Raw genomic sequence first — 15,629 nt, 5'->3', positions numbered from 1 at the left:
AGTAAACATAATGGAAAAAAGAATGCCACAAATACTTTTAAGAAACAAAGTATTAGGACAAAAAAAATTTTAAAGTATTCATCAGTTTACTGGATCTTGATTTAGGCAAGTGATTGTCCTCTTTTAAGAGTTTACCAAGATCATTCACTTAGAGTTATTAATCTCTCTTGTAATTAAAGAAAATTAATTCCTTAGCTTTTTAAGGTATGATTCCTCACAAAATTTCATAATTAACTCCTGCACACATTATTACTTTCATTTATCATACTTGAAGCTAATTAACTTGTATGTTTGTTAAGGCCCCTAGAGGAACAAGCTATAGGAAAGAATTGGGGGTTTTTATCAATGAATCAGATGAGACAAAATGATAACTTAATGAATGTTCTGCTTTGACTTTTTGTTTCAATTACATCATGGTGAATACAATACATCAGTTTTGAATGACTGAGTGTAAAATTGAAATCACGACTTGGTCTTCTACAGCAGCAATTTATTATTTTAAGTAATACCTGCCAGAACTATGCATAGAAGAAAACAATTAAAGGAAAAAAGTTGGGTAAATCCAGAACAATTTCTTCTAACTGAAAAGTTTTGATTTATTGAGTAAGTGTTTTAATGTGTGTGGGGGAGGGGTCTGTGTGAAAATTGTTTCAAGAAAAAAGAGTCCATCTTTCATACATTGGGCAAATATTTCCAAAGCAAAAAAAAAAAAAAAAAAGAAATATTGAAAATTAATATTTGAATTAATATTAAAAGGAAATACTTTGATAGTTGTTAAACAAAAGAGCTCTTCCTCTTTCTGTCACCTTAATTGAAATTCAGAGGAGTTTATTTATTAGATTTATAGATATATTTATTTCTAATTCCTTTGAATGCTTTGTTGGTAAATTCAACTCTTAAAAACCCTTTTAATTTTTATTTTCACCATCAGTATAATTTTCTTTTCTTAAAATTTACCCTCGTTTGGTTTAAAAATGAACCCAAGGTTTTGCACAAAACAGCCAGCTTTTGTTGACGTAAAATTTGTTTTTACCTATCCAAGCTCCAGAGAAAAGGTTAAATACACAAATTAGAAAATGTCCACAAGCAGAATGAAAAAAGAAAAGACAACAACTGCATTGTCCTTTCAGTCTTCTATCTAGAAATCACTGCTTGGAACTTTGGATATTTGAGTCCCGCTTTGAACAGTTGACCCTGAGTGGCAGCAAAGTGGAGAGCAGAAAGCAGCAGCAGTAGATGTATCCTGCAAATCTGCAAGGACACTTCTCATCTTCCTCCAAAAGCTCGGGGAAAATATTTCTGCTGAGAGGAACTCTTCCCAAGTTTTATTTAAAATACAGTGCCTAACCATCTCTCTGACAGCATTTTCACTTTTCACTGAATTTCTAGGACAGACTTACTGACAGAAAGGAGATCCTCGACAATTTCCTTTTGTTCCAGATGTAGATCAGCATGTCTGAGTGCCTGCTGTTTGCCCATGTGAACAGTTTCCATTGCATGCTACTCCAGTTAGAGACCGTGCCCATCTTCCAGGCTGATTTACTGAGCAAGGCTCTCAGCTGCATCCCAGCCTTATCTGCATGCATAAAAAAGCCAAAGCAGCACACAGAGACTTCCAAACCCCATAATTTATTCAGGACTGTCACCTCTGCAGCACTGGCAGCGTGGCAGATAAGCTCCCAGAAGTGCGTCTCAAGGCCTGCTCCAGGGGTTGTGCCAGAGTAGGAGGTGTGCTGCGGGGCACAGCCTCGGCTCAGGATCCTGACACCATTTCAGAAGCACTGTGCTGAGCTCATGGGCACAGCAGTAATGTCAGACAGGCCTGAGGAGCTGGACAAAGAGGAAAAAACAGATATGGAAACTCCAGCTACCAGAGCAACCCAGAAGCAGCAGTGCATGGAGGTGGCAGAAAATCACCACTCCACCTTGGTACTTTAAATGTTGTCTCTTGGAATTACATTGATTCTGATGAGGTGTGAATAAGAATTTTTTTTTCCCCAGAGGACAGAACTTTGCTATGTATGCAGCTGCTGAAGAGAATACTAGCCTAGAACAGCAGCAGAGCAGCAGAGGATTTTTATCTCCAGTGGGAGTTTCTCTGGCTTGTGAAGTCCTCATAAAACACGTGCTACTATTAAAAAAATTATCAATTGTATTTAAAAACCCAAACACAAACAAACTGAAAAAGGTAAGCGGCAATGGGTAATCTCATGTTTCTATCATACATCTGTGTTCCAATTCCACAGGTCTCTCAAGAAATCAATTCACTTTACATCATACACAGTAAATTGAATTCTCTTTGAAATAGGTCAGTGGCATAAATGTTGAATGTTTAACTCCTGTCCTAATTCATAGCAACTCCTTCTAATGCAAACTGGATTCATTAACAGACTAATATTTCTTGTGCAAAAATCATCTATACAACTTATCCCTTTCTTCCAAGAACTGATTACGTGGATATGTGCTAGTCTTTCTTAGAAAACGCTTAGAAAAGGGTTTAAAGGAATCTCCTGCTCTTTTCAGGGAACAAAAGGTCTATGAGCTGTAATTGCTTCATCCTGAATTGCTCAGTCAGTTTAAAATATTAAAGGCAAACCTTTCCATTAATTAATTATGATTAGGTACTTTCTGCTTAGTCTCTAATTTAATCAGATTTAAATAGACAGTACCTCCTGCATAAATATTACACTTATCTTTTTAGTGTCGTTTTAGCTTTGTTAGCATAGCCTCACCAGATAAAGAGGAAATCATTATCTTCACAACCATCCCAAGAGAAGCTCATTTCTCATGGGAATTCATCATCAGAGGCCTCCAGCTTTGACCAAGGCAATCATCACCCAGAAAAAAGGAGTTCCACAGGCACTTGCAGGTGTGAATACTGCTTGACCATGCAGAGTTGCCCCTGGCAAGTGACAGGGTCACCCATGTCACAGCAGCAGAGCAGGTCCCCTGAGGACATTACACACTCGGGTAAGACACTGAAGGAGCACAAAGCCCCCTGGGCAGCAGCCACGGAAGCCTGAGGAGCTGGAGCCAGATTTTCAGAGGGAAGAAGCCGCTTTCCCTCTCAGCTGTGGAGACTTCACCAGCTTCCATGGTAGCTGCCCAGCAGCTCTGCAGTGCAATTACAGAGACAAAGGATGGATGTATGAGTGCAGTCTCAGAGAAATGTCATTTGAAGCAAAACCTTGGTAATAAGAGTCATAAAGTTTGTATACTCCATGGCTAATTTTATTATTTTGCTAGTGAGACTCATTAAGAAAACATCATTCAGAAGTGACTTTTATGAGAAATTTTATGTGAAAATGGAGATTAATTTTGAAGTTAATATTGTGATGCTAACTTTGTGATATTGGAATGAAAATAAGAATTCCAGCTTTCCTATATTGACTTACAAAGTGATGCAGTCTTTCTGGAAGCATGAAGTCTGAGGCTTATTGGGGTTACTTCAATTGCATTTGAGATTCATTTAATATTCTTGAGGGGCCATGGAGTGAGAGAAAAAGGGTTGAGCATGTAGCACCCAATAAGGTTCTAAAGAGCTTTTTAAGCTTTTCACTACAACCTGTTGGACTAGCAATCCATTTCACCTTTTCAAAGAAATGTTTATTCTTGCATGGCCCTTTGAGTTGGGTACCATGACTTTATGGAAAACATTAAATGTTTAGGAATTGTTTTAAAATCTGATTCAACAACGGTGAGATTAGGAAATAGTTTAGCTGTGTTTTCTAAGTCGTTGCAACATGAACGATGGCAAAAATATTCATGCACTGCATCTGAAGAAGAACAGAGAAAGAGACACGAATAAAATACAGTGACAGAAACAGACAACACTCAGATCCATCGGGGATTTTTGACCTACTGGGCCCAATGTTTATTGCCAGTGATTTAGTCCTCTCTTGCCAATGATGAACTTGCTTACTGGCCTCACAGTGATGCTGTGAAAAATATTCCATGCTTTCTTGATTCAGAGAAGTTTCTGGAGCTCCGTATGAATGCTTTCAAGCTGTGTCTAAATAGTTTACTGATGAAAAAGTTTTATCACAAGGCAAAGAAATTGGGGAGGTTCCCTTCTCAGGCCCAGTGTCACTGATAATGCAGGGACAGAGAGCTGTGTGATTTGTACATTGCCCCAGGGAAAAAGAACTAGCTCAGGAATCTTTCTTACTTCCAGCAAGTGTGACAAGATTTTGAACTACACAGGTATCATCCAGTTTAATCTTTATTAATTTCCTTCCCCAAACTTTCAGAGAAGGGGAAACAAGACCTCTTACAGTGTGAATAAGACCACCAAGAACCTCAGGGTCTGACCTAGCTTTGACTTTATGCAATGGCAGTGGCTCATTCTGTGAAGGAAGACGTTTGTGTTTTCTACTTTGGTTTTAAAATCCCCAGCCCTGTAAACCCTTAGAGTGGCTATATTCCAATTTGGATAGAAAAGGCTACTATGGTAACCCTCTTGGTGTTGCTAGGGCAACCATTTAATAACAATTAGGTCTTTTAAAACTAATTCACCTTTAATAGAGAGCTAAAGATTACACCCAACTCTTCCAAAAGGTGTGACTTTTCTGTGGGAAGGAGTCACATAACCATTCATAATAATTAATAAAACAACCTTTTTTCCTTTTGTTTGGTTTTTTTTTTATACAAGGAAGCACAATTGCTCCTCTTCCCACATACATTTATGCAACTTGCATCCCATGTACAGTCTCCACAATGTTTTTGTTCTTGGAAAAGACACACTCAACATTATAAAATTTTAACAGGGCTTCACCAATTCAGATCTCTCAAATTAGAGTGTCTTCATGTCCTCAGGACATTCTGCTCTTGCAGAAAACCGCGTGCAAGGACTGTTTCTCCACCATGCTCAGCAAGAAGCAGTGAGTTCATTACTGTGAATGGGCACGTGTTACACTGCACCATTCACTGGAGGCAGCCTCGGGATGACGTGGCCATGAGATGGTTGTTCCACTCTCTGTATGAAAAACCTTTTCCTTATATCCAACCTAAACCTCCCCTGACACAGCTTCACACCATTCCCTCTGGTCACCAGAGATCAGCGTCTGCCCCTCCTCTTCCCCTCATGAGGAAGGTGTAACTGCAATGGGGTCTCCCCTCAGTCTCCTCTTCTCCAGGAGTGCCCTCAAGTGACCTCAACCGCTCCTCTTTTGCCCTCCCATCTAGTGGAAGGGACTAATGGGGCTCCCTCCCACCCTAGGGTATGGGGAACCCTCAGGCCCATGACTCAAGTGGGCACTTGAAGCAACTTTCAAAGTCAGGAACATTTTAATTCAGGTCTCTAAGCTGCAGAGCTCAGATGTGAACTTTGCAACAAGGGAAATGTCACTCTGCATATATTCAGTTAAATGACAATAAAACAGTTCTGAAATTTGAGTCTGAATCCACACTTGCTCCCTATTTTATTCACCAGGAATACAGATTTCATAGACAATATTCTCTACTCACCTCACTGCTCAGCAGGGGTTGAAAGTGAAGAATAAGAAAACCCTCCCACTCATGACATTTTACTGTTGGTCACCTAAGTTTAGTGACTAATATTCAACAATACACTTATAACCTTGAACTTTCTCCTTCGTGTTCTGGAGCATCAATATTTCCCGTTAAAAAACAGCCTCTCCTGATAAGCAGAGTAATTCACCACAAAGCTGAAAAGCAGTTTTGCACTGCCCTTCCCGTGGTGTTCAGAAGATTTTGTGTGCATGGTTCTTAACATTCCTTGTTTTCAGGAGTGAAGCTCAATCCCCACTCTGGGCCTTTGGTACCTGCAGGGACTCACAGATTTCACAGGGGCCTGACATTTTGTTTCAGCTAATCCTGAGTCCTATGGAGAATTTCAGATTAAAATTTCATCTGCTCTGTGGTTTGAGGTTCTGTTTGTCTGGTGTGACCTCTCAAATATTACTCTGGGTTGCATGAGAGTGCTTAGAAGCAACATTGCTCCCTCCTCTCCCCTACTCATCCATACTCAGACCACAGCCAAGGACATGAAAGTCTGTTTATCAGTCACTCCTTCCTGCAGCCACCTGAGGAGGGAGATGATAAGAAATGGGAAACCCTCTGAAACCACTGTCCCTGTGGCTCAGATTAGCTGGGGGATTGCAGAGAAAATAAATTATAAAAGTATAAAGGAAATGGGACTGAAAGGAGAAGCACAGCGAGTCACAACTATTTCTCTGATGTGTTCAAACACTCTGCTGAGCCCTTCCCACCAAAAACGTAAACAGACTCCCAAACCCCACAAGTTGCAATGGATAAAAATTGCATAACTCCCTCCTTGTTGTAGCATGAGGCTGACATAATTAGCCTTGGAGTCTGCTTTTTCGTGCCTGTAGCTATTATTGAAGACATTCTTTAGAAATGTAACCAAAAAGAAAAGTGAAAGGGCAACAATTTTCTAATTACCATCTATTTTTCTGGCCTTTCATCTCTCATAAAATATTGGTTAACATCTGGAAAAGAACCCTTTCCTCCCTCCCCTCTGGCACTTCTTTTAAACTGGCACTGATGAATCTATCTTACTGAGGGCTGTAAAAGGAAAGCAGATGGCACACTTATCACCCAGAAACCAATCCCACAAACTTGTCCTTTATAAGCATCTCTGGTAAGGAAGCAACTTGCTAATGATGGCAATTAGCATCATGGAAATACCAGAAAGGCCAGAACCTTGCAGAAAGTATTTCTGATAAACTCTGGGATTGATGCTTCTGATGCCAACCAGGCAGTTAAAACCCATTAGTGTCTAATGTTAATTCATCACAACTGATCAGGTCCTATGGGGCTTTACTTTGGTGCAAGAGTTGCTTGGTATTAAATGCTAAATCAAGGAGAAAAAACTAGAGATCTTTGTTTTTTGTAGCAGTACAGGAGGCTGCAGATTTTTGTTTAGTTCTCTTACTCTATAGGGACATTCAACATCAAGCTGTCCTGTGTGTCTTGTGGTTTGGTGAAAATCACTCTTTCTCCTTCAAAGTGACTTTTTCCACCAAAGGAGGGGAGGAGCAGTTCACAGCAGTTTAGCAGAATGAACCTTGTGCATAGCAACTAAATTCAATTTTACTTCAGCCTGTAATTTTATTCTGTAATTGGTCTCCTTCTTGAGAAGGATACGATGGTAGGAACAGAGGTGCCTGGTTAAGAGCAGGACAGGGCTGTCAGGGAACAGCAGTTTGCAGAAGACTAATTTTGAGTCCTTGCTGCAACCTACATAAACTGAGCACTTTTCCTCAACTCGAAGTATAAAGGTTACTAATACACAAAATAAATTTAGAGGATGCAACATGTGCAACTAAATTTAATTATAAACCCAATTTTGGCTTTGTACAATTCAAAAAAGATGTTTTTTGTCACAACAATGGTAAACTGATTTTTTTTTTTTTTTAATTGAGGAACTCTGTCGGTTCCCTTGCAAAACATCTCTCTTTTTCAGCGCATTTCTCAGCTTAAATGACTTTTCCCCTTGTAGGTAGTGTGGAAGGAAGCATGATTAAGTCTTGTTTTGACAAATGACCCTGGATTTTGTTCTGGTATTTCTCAGTAGGATAAATCTAGAAAATCATAATTATAAAGACTGTCTCAAATTCTTGGCAGTTTGAATGGTGCAGAGCCTTAACAAGCTTCAAGGAGAATACCAGCTCATTCCTGAGAACTCATCTTCCATTTAAAAATGAATAAAAGTTTGTATCTCTGCAGCTTTATTGTACAGATAAAACACAAATTCCACAACGCTCGCTAGAAAAAAATATTTGTCCAATAAAATCAAAATAAATCAGGGAAATCTGCTGTGAATTCAACTGTGTTTATGCTCCAAATGTTCATGTGAGAGTTTTCATCTTCAGGTTACTTTTTGAGGTAATTTAGAGGCTTCACAGCCTCTTTTACCCTGAAAATGTGGTGGGGTTTTTCTGTGAAGGTGAATTTGTTCAAGTTTCATGGTTCCTGACTTTTAAAAGCAAGGCTAAGAGAAAATGAATGCCCAGACACAAAGTAATGAGCAGATCTATGTACACATACAATTATAACCACGTACATATTTGTCCCATTTCTCTTGAGTAGTTCAGGCCTTGGTGCAGAACAGCAGCGTGTGGTGAGATTAAAGCAGAGTCTCATCTGTCCTCCTGCCAGACACTGATCAGCACCCACAGTGGCTCTGGGATGAGCCAGTGCCTGTGCAGATAAACCAGGAACTGCAGCGGAATTTCTGTCTGATCCCTCCACGCAGAAAGGTGGTACGTATCAGTGAGACAACATCTCACACTGTCAGATTTGTTTAGAAGATCAATAGAAGACCTCTGTTCACAGGGCAGTCAATCTGTTACCTTTTATAAGCAGAAAATTCACTTAGCAAAGCAGGAAGAGCAGGAATACAATAGAAATTCTTTTGCTTTGATCACAGACCTTTCTTGACATTTAGTTTGCATTGTGAGGATAATAATTCTGAATCCTGAGCTAAAATATTAAAAAGGCACTGTAAATACATGAATAGAAATCATTCTAACTTGAAAAATATGAAACTCCAGGCATGTGCCCAGACATCTTCTCGAGCCATGCTTGATACAACTTTGGTCTTGTTCATTGTTGGGTTGGATGATCTCTTTAAAACTGTGTTTTCCAGCAACAATTTAGTTAATAAATGACACACCTTTCTAAATGTTTCCATAGCCCATAACTTTGCAGTAAAACTTCTTGAAGTTCTCATGTTGTTGTTTACACTCAGTCAGTAACAATAAATAATTTACAAATAAATACTTGCAGTCATGAACAGTAGGACTCATTTGATTGAGGTAAAACAGTAGGAAACTCAAAGTTACATGACAAGAGAGGGTACGTGGCAAAAAAAAACAAAGAAAAGGAATTCCCAGTGCTTGCCTTTACCTCCTCCTTGTGAGTGATCACCTCAATTTAAAGACCATTCCAGTAATTCCTGAGGTGGCATTATCATTTAATTTTGACATGGTTGGACAAAACCTGCTATACCTTCCTGTTCTGGTTCACAAATGTTTGCCTTATTACTAAGCAGATGGCCCTTACAGTTCTGAGACAATAAGTAAGAGATACTGATTATTTTCTTTTATCTTGATTATAATTCCAATGTCTTAAATACAAAATAACAATAGTCTTTACATAAACCTTATTTTTTAATAGCAACATTCCTTCAGAACACAATGCAAAAGGTTCCTGATGCTCTGTGGAATGTATTTTTTGACTCTTTCCTGTAAGAAGAACCTCATAAACAGCAAATAATGCAATTTTAAAACTTTTCATTTGTCTTGGGCTTTTGTTTCACTAGAATTTGCCATTTCACAGCCTCACATTTCAGCTGTTAGTTTGAATGACCCCAACAGGAACCTAACAAGTAAACGTCACTGGAGGTCTTTTGTGCTCACCATTTGATGGCTTGCTGTTCTCAATGAATGCATCTCCCAGAGCTATACCCCAGAATTTTAAAAGGTATCTAGGAGTCTGAAGAATTTCAGGCTTTAGCTCAGCTGTAGCTGTTTAACCAAATCTCTTGTAGCTGAGAAACTGAGTATTTCTATATTGAGCCTTTTGTGGTGAGCAGATACTAATGAACACCACTGAGCTGAATAGTAATGAGTACAACTTGGCATCATAGAAGATGCTGCACCTACAGTTTACTGTCTCTCTACAGTTTAAAGGTTTGTGTCTTTTCCATTTCTTCATATTAAGGGCAGGCTGTGAGAATTGGAGTTGCTCAGCCTGGAGAAGAGAGGTTTCCAGGGAGACCTTAGCCTAAAGGGGGCCTGCAGGAAAGAGGGCGATGTACTCTAGATGAAGGAGTGTAGTGACAGGACAAGGAAGAATGGCTTTAAAATGAAAGATGGAAGGTTTATATTAATTATTAGGAAGAAATCTTTCACTGTGAGGATGATGAGGCACTGGAGCAGGTTGCCCAGAGAAGGTGTGGATGCCCCTCCCCTGGATGGGACTTTGAGCAACCTGGTCTAGTGAAAGGTGTCCCTGTCCTTGGTGGGGGAGTTGGAACTATTTGATCTTAAAGGTTTATTCCAACCCAAACCATTGTATTTTATTTTGTGATTGTACTTTTCTTTCTGATTTTTCTCCCTCCATCAGTAGCCTCATTAGTACTGTAAAATCACGTGTGATTTAAAAATGGAAAATTGTCATAGCATGTAAAATTTGCCATGTCCAGACCTTTCAGTGGTCTGATGAAGTGGCAAATGCTGAAGAATCATAACTCTGGTCTCACTTTTCTTGGTGAGAGGACTCTGACCTCGGAGATTTAGTAGTGCAGACTGTGGGAATCTCATAGAGAACAAGCATGAACAGTAAAGCTCACAAAACCTTACAGCAGCTTGTTCACAGCATGTATTGGTGATGAGTTTCAAAATTATGAAGTAAATACTTAGTCTTTCACGTCCTGCTTGGTTGATTAGCCCATTGTTCTTCGTCACATGTTGTCAGACTATGGTTTTGAATAGATATATTCACATATACAAAATAAAAAATACGCGCAAAAAATCCCAGACAGTGTTTGTCCCAGCTGTCTGCTGCAGTCTCAGCTCATCTTTCTGCTTTGATTCCAAGAACATCTGGCAGAAACTGATTGTCAGCAGCTTGTGAAGTAAATAACACCAAAAACATTGGAAACTATCACAAGATAATATAGATGAAAATGGCTGATTGAACGACTGCAGCAAAAATGGATGGGAAAAGAACTGTGAAGCCATTGAACTATAAAAAGGAAGAAAATAAATATTAGGTTTGCAGGTGTTCAAGTACAAGATGAATAAATGCTGCTAAAAGTTTCCATCTCTGTGCACTGTGCTGGCACGCCAGAGACAGCAGATATTAAAACAACCTAGTTTCCAGATTTGTTGAGCTACCTTATTTCAAGATCAAGTCCTGAAGTCAGAACTGAATGAGACCAACTAAGGAAAACATTGGATTCTGGCAGAAAACATTTTGTCTTGTCCCCTGTAGTTCCAGTAAGAGATATATGGAATTATAACCCCAAGGTTACTTCGCCTCTGTTTCCTGGTAAGTCTTATTGCTCTATTTAACTGGAAAAAAAAAGGAACACTGAGTGAAAGAGGTAACAAAAAGAGATCAATGAGGAAAGGAAATTTTCCAGGCATAAGAAAATATAAAGCTGGTAACAGAGCAATAGAATAAATTAAAAGAACATTTCATAAACATGGAAATAAATGGGTTTTATCTTGTGAAGGAGTAACACTGCATATAATGAATTCCAAGAAGAGTTCAAAACACTTTAGAATGGGTGAGAACTAATTTTCTAAGTGACTTACTTGTCTCCAATGTTGTTTTTTATTGTTTAGTGTTACAGCAGAGGTTCTGTTGCTGCATTGAAGTACAGATCAGCTGTAGTCAAACAGCAGTCTTTTATATTGGAGTGGATTCACTTCTTTTTGTTTTTGTCTGCTTTTGCTCTTCTGTTATGAAAATGAGTTCTCCTACTTTATGTATTTTCCAGTTCACTTGCTGCTTTGCTAAAATACTGTTGCTGGCTTGTTTGGTTCTGTTTTTTTAATCCCCCAATCTTCCCCTCCTCTGTTATTTCACGGAAAAATCAATGACCAAATCCTATTATTCCCATTATTCTGCACGTTCAGTTTCCTGCTTGCACTACCATTTCCATGATACAAATTGTTTTTATTGCTAAATGAAAACAAGACATCTTTATCACATTGATAATAACATAATAATTGTCTAATAGCAACAACAGTGTTCAGCAATTTTTCCTGCTTGCTCTCAAAGCTTTAGGGGCTGCAATATTGCTGTGGCCTACTGCTCCACCAGATGGGAAGGTCCCTTGACCCCTCTACATAAAAAAAAAGATATTAATAATAATAAATTAAAAAAAAATAAAATATTTTGACTTACTGCCATAAGGAATGGACATCATTGTGAATTTCCCACAGAAAGAGCTTCCAAGTATGGGACTTGTACAAATAACATTACAGCACTCACCAACATTGACTGCCACATGTCAGGACATTATTTCACCTGACTCTGATATGCTCTTCAGGTATATAGGAGGCACTTCTACAGAAAATCCAGTTGCACTTCAGAGACTTTTAAATCATTGGCATTGAACTCATAATTTCTGTGGAGTACAGTTTTGACATGGCAAAAAAGTACTAATACCGATTGATCCTTTGATAGGGAGAAAGGGATTTTTCTGAAGTGAATCCCAATCTAATTCTCAAGGAAGAAGAAAGTACGGTTTGTAAAACAGGAAAAAAACCAACAATCTTACAAACAAATTGAATGTTACTAAATGACTGCAGAAAAATTAAATGAAGTTCTGGTAACAGTATAATGTGGTTTCACAGTCTAATGACAATAGCAGTATTTAAGTTCATCATCATAGTTTATTGGTTCTTGTATGAACACTCCAAGTACATTTCTTAGAACTGAGCTGAAGTCTTTGATGAAGGACTTCATAAATACTTGAATTTTCCAGATTTTTTTCAACATGGATATAACATGGCCTGAGAGAAATCAGTGGATTTAGAGCTGTACACGCTACCTATGGACTAGCTGTTATTCATTCAATTGACTTTAACCTAAATGAGAGGCTGATGGAGCAAAGTGACCTGGGAGCCACTCTCAAATTATATTTCATAAGTGCCTTCTCCTGGTTCACCTCTTGTTCTTCACAACTCACGTTATCTTCCCATTAGGAGAGAATATTCTTGACTTTCCAAGAAAAAGGTAGTGAAAGAATTAATAAGATGTCAGCAAACCCCTCTTAAATCTGAAAGCTTTTTATTAAGTATTCTTTTGATTCTGAGGATGAGGAACTTCCATGTCAACCTTCAGCTCAAAAGATTCATATTAGACTAATAACAGCCACGAAAATAATTTCCTTCCCAAACTCTCTGCTGAGGGCAACCTCTTGATAAAATTTCCTAGAAGAAGATTTTATCAAGAGAAATTGTACTTCCACACTTGGAATGCAGTTTTACAGATTTATTCACAGTTGTTGACAACGGGTGTCTATGCCATAGCATGTCTGAGAGAATGAGCAGACTAGTTCTCTTTTTTGGCTGCTAGAAAGGTACATAACAAATATTCCTGTATATTTTTAATTAGTAACTTTGTTAATATAACTGCAATATGATATCTGCTGTATTTCATAATAACCTCTGAAGCACTCTGTGTTGCTGGGTCTTTCTCACTATGTAAAGGCACTTCAGTGCGTCAGTGTTCCGGTTTGGCCAAATTTAGAAATATATATATATACTCTGAGAGAAGGCACAACCACCCCTCCCCCCAACAGGTTCGGGAAAAAAACCAAAAAAATTTCCTCGAAGGAAAGTGAAGAAGATAAAACTATTTATTTAACAAGCACACGGGAAAGGAAAATAATGTTAAATGGTAAAATCTCTCGCTGTAGAGGAAAAACCTGGGAAAGTGTTCGAGTCCTCCCTTTGGTCTCCTCGGAGCTGGGGCTTGGCTCAGGGCCAGGCCCTCTGTCTCCGGTGGAAAGTCCTCCCGATGTGCTCTGATGTTACAGCAATCAGGCAGTCCAGTAGAAAAGGGAGAAAATCCGAAATTCCAGAGAAGGAAAAGTTCAGCTCTCAGCCTCTCTCCAGAGAACAAGGAACTGCCCAAAAAAACTGGCCAAAAACCGACTGGAAAAAACTGCCAGCCGGGTGCTTCCTCGCTCCCCCCTGCCCCCAGCTGGAAAAAAAAACCTGCTATCTTTATGTGACCTTGAACAAGTTTCAAACTGCTTTGAGAAAGTTTTGCTCAGTTTTTTCTTCCCCCTCTCAGGCTCAGTTCAGGGGCATAGAAAGGCCAATAATTAATTTCTGGGCATAGACAGCGATATGGGATACACATCATAAGGTCACCCCAAGACAGTCAGTAATTTCAGTCATAAAGATCTCAAATTTGAAAAGCAAAGTTGAAGTGTGTCTGGACTCCATTTGTTCCCCCTTTAGCTTTATCTTCTGGTATCACTTAAAGGTTCATGTAAAAAGAAAGATCTTGATCTGAACTTGAAATGGGGTTTTGATTCATTCTGAAATCTCTGGCAATGACAGCACCACAGCCAGAGACCTTCAGACAATTTCAGAAGGAATAAAGTATTCCTTGCTGTTGTTGTAGCAGCTCAGGTGGGGGGGAAGAAAAAGTCAGCAATTATTTTAATCAGCTTTATACTCCTGGTAAGAGAGGTGAGGAACCATCAGTGGAGGATGAGATCAAGCTGCCATGTATCTCAGCATCACTGCTTACCCTAGTGCTGCCTTAATTTCCTCTGACTGCTTACTTGATGTGGCTAGGAGAAAAAAAAACCAAAAACCAAACAACTGCAAAATCACATGTAAAGCATTGAAAATATCCTGGCAAAAGCCAGTGTTTCCCACACTCAGCCAGACTTGTTGATCTTTTAAAGCCAGGTTTAAATATCGATGGGACTCTGCAATTTTGAGGGTTTAAAGCTGTTGCCCAATAGATTGCTTCTGGAACAGCTTCATAAATAAATAATTTTATGGTCACTGCACACTGCTGGTAGTGTATCATCAGCTGCAGCTACAGTCAACTGTTCTTGGTTTACTAGCAATATATCCAATATGCCTGGATGATTTTGGTTGTATTAAAGCCACCTACCTGGAGAACCATGGCATAATATGACAGGTCTGTAGAAAAAAATTCAGGGCTCATGCTAGATAAAGGGTGCATGCAAGTATTGAGGATTATTCTAGCAAAAATCATTGCCAAACAAGCAACTAGTTCCAATGCTGAAAAGGTCACTGGTAAATGAAATGTTCTTTAAAGGATTATGCAGTTCTTCATATGGGTTTTAATACCAATTTACTGAGCACTGCCTGCAGGTTCACAGAGCTTTAGATCAGATTTTCAAGTTAGTAATGGATAGAGATCTATGTCACTTCTGCAGCCAGAAACAGCTTGAAGTGGAAAGGGGGAAAGCAACATGAAACAAATACAGTGGGCATTTATCTCCACAGAACCACTGCTTTCAGCACAGCCCATCAGAAAGAATTACATTTAAATTGTCCTCAGCATACAACATAATCAATATGGACTTGACCTTTCCCATTTCTTGGATGGTTTGTGGTGTTCTAAGGGACAGAGAGAAATAAACAGATGCCCCTCAAAAGATGGTAAATGGCTGCCCTCTGTCTCTTCTGAAGGTAAAAAAGATCTTTCCCATTAACATTTCATCTCCTATCACTTTGTAAAGGGTAAAAAAAGGAAAGATAGCACATCTTACTTAATTAAGAGTCCAGTCTACCAGCCAAATAGCTTCCTCAATCCAGAAGTGCAGAATTCAACCTTTGGATTAAATTGCATGTAATACATAGAAAACTATATTGTATCTCAAATTAGAAGAGCTGGTTGCATTTTAAAACAATTTATATGTTAAAAAGAAAAAAAAAGTTCTTGGGTTTTAATTAAAAGTATTTAAAAGGTCATTTACAGAACTTCTTGCAGAGACTGTAAATGAAACTTTAGAATTTAAATGAGAAACTTTTTATTTCCTGCTGTAAATGAGAATATCCTTACTGGCTATAAACTTGCTGTTTCAAGGTATGGTTTAAGCCTCAAGCTCTTTATCTATGCAGGTCGGTCAT

Source organism: Corvus kubaryi, unplaced genomic scaffold (assembly GCF_017639235.1).
Source record: "Corvus kubaryi isolate FWS band 111438036 unplaced genomic scaffold, C.kubaryi_AGA036_p1.0 74, whole genome shotgun sequence".
NCBI lineage: Eukaryota > Metazoa > Chordata > Aves > Passeriformes > Corvidae > Corvus > Corvus kubaryi.
Note: the sequence above shows the minus strand (reverse complement) of the source record.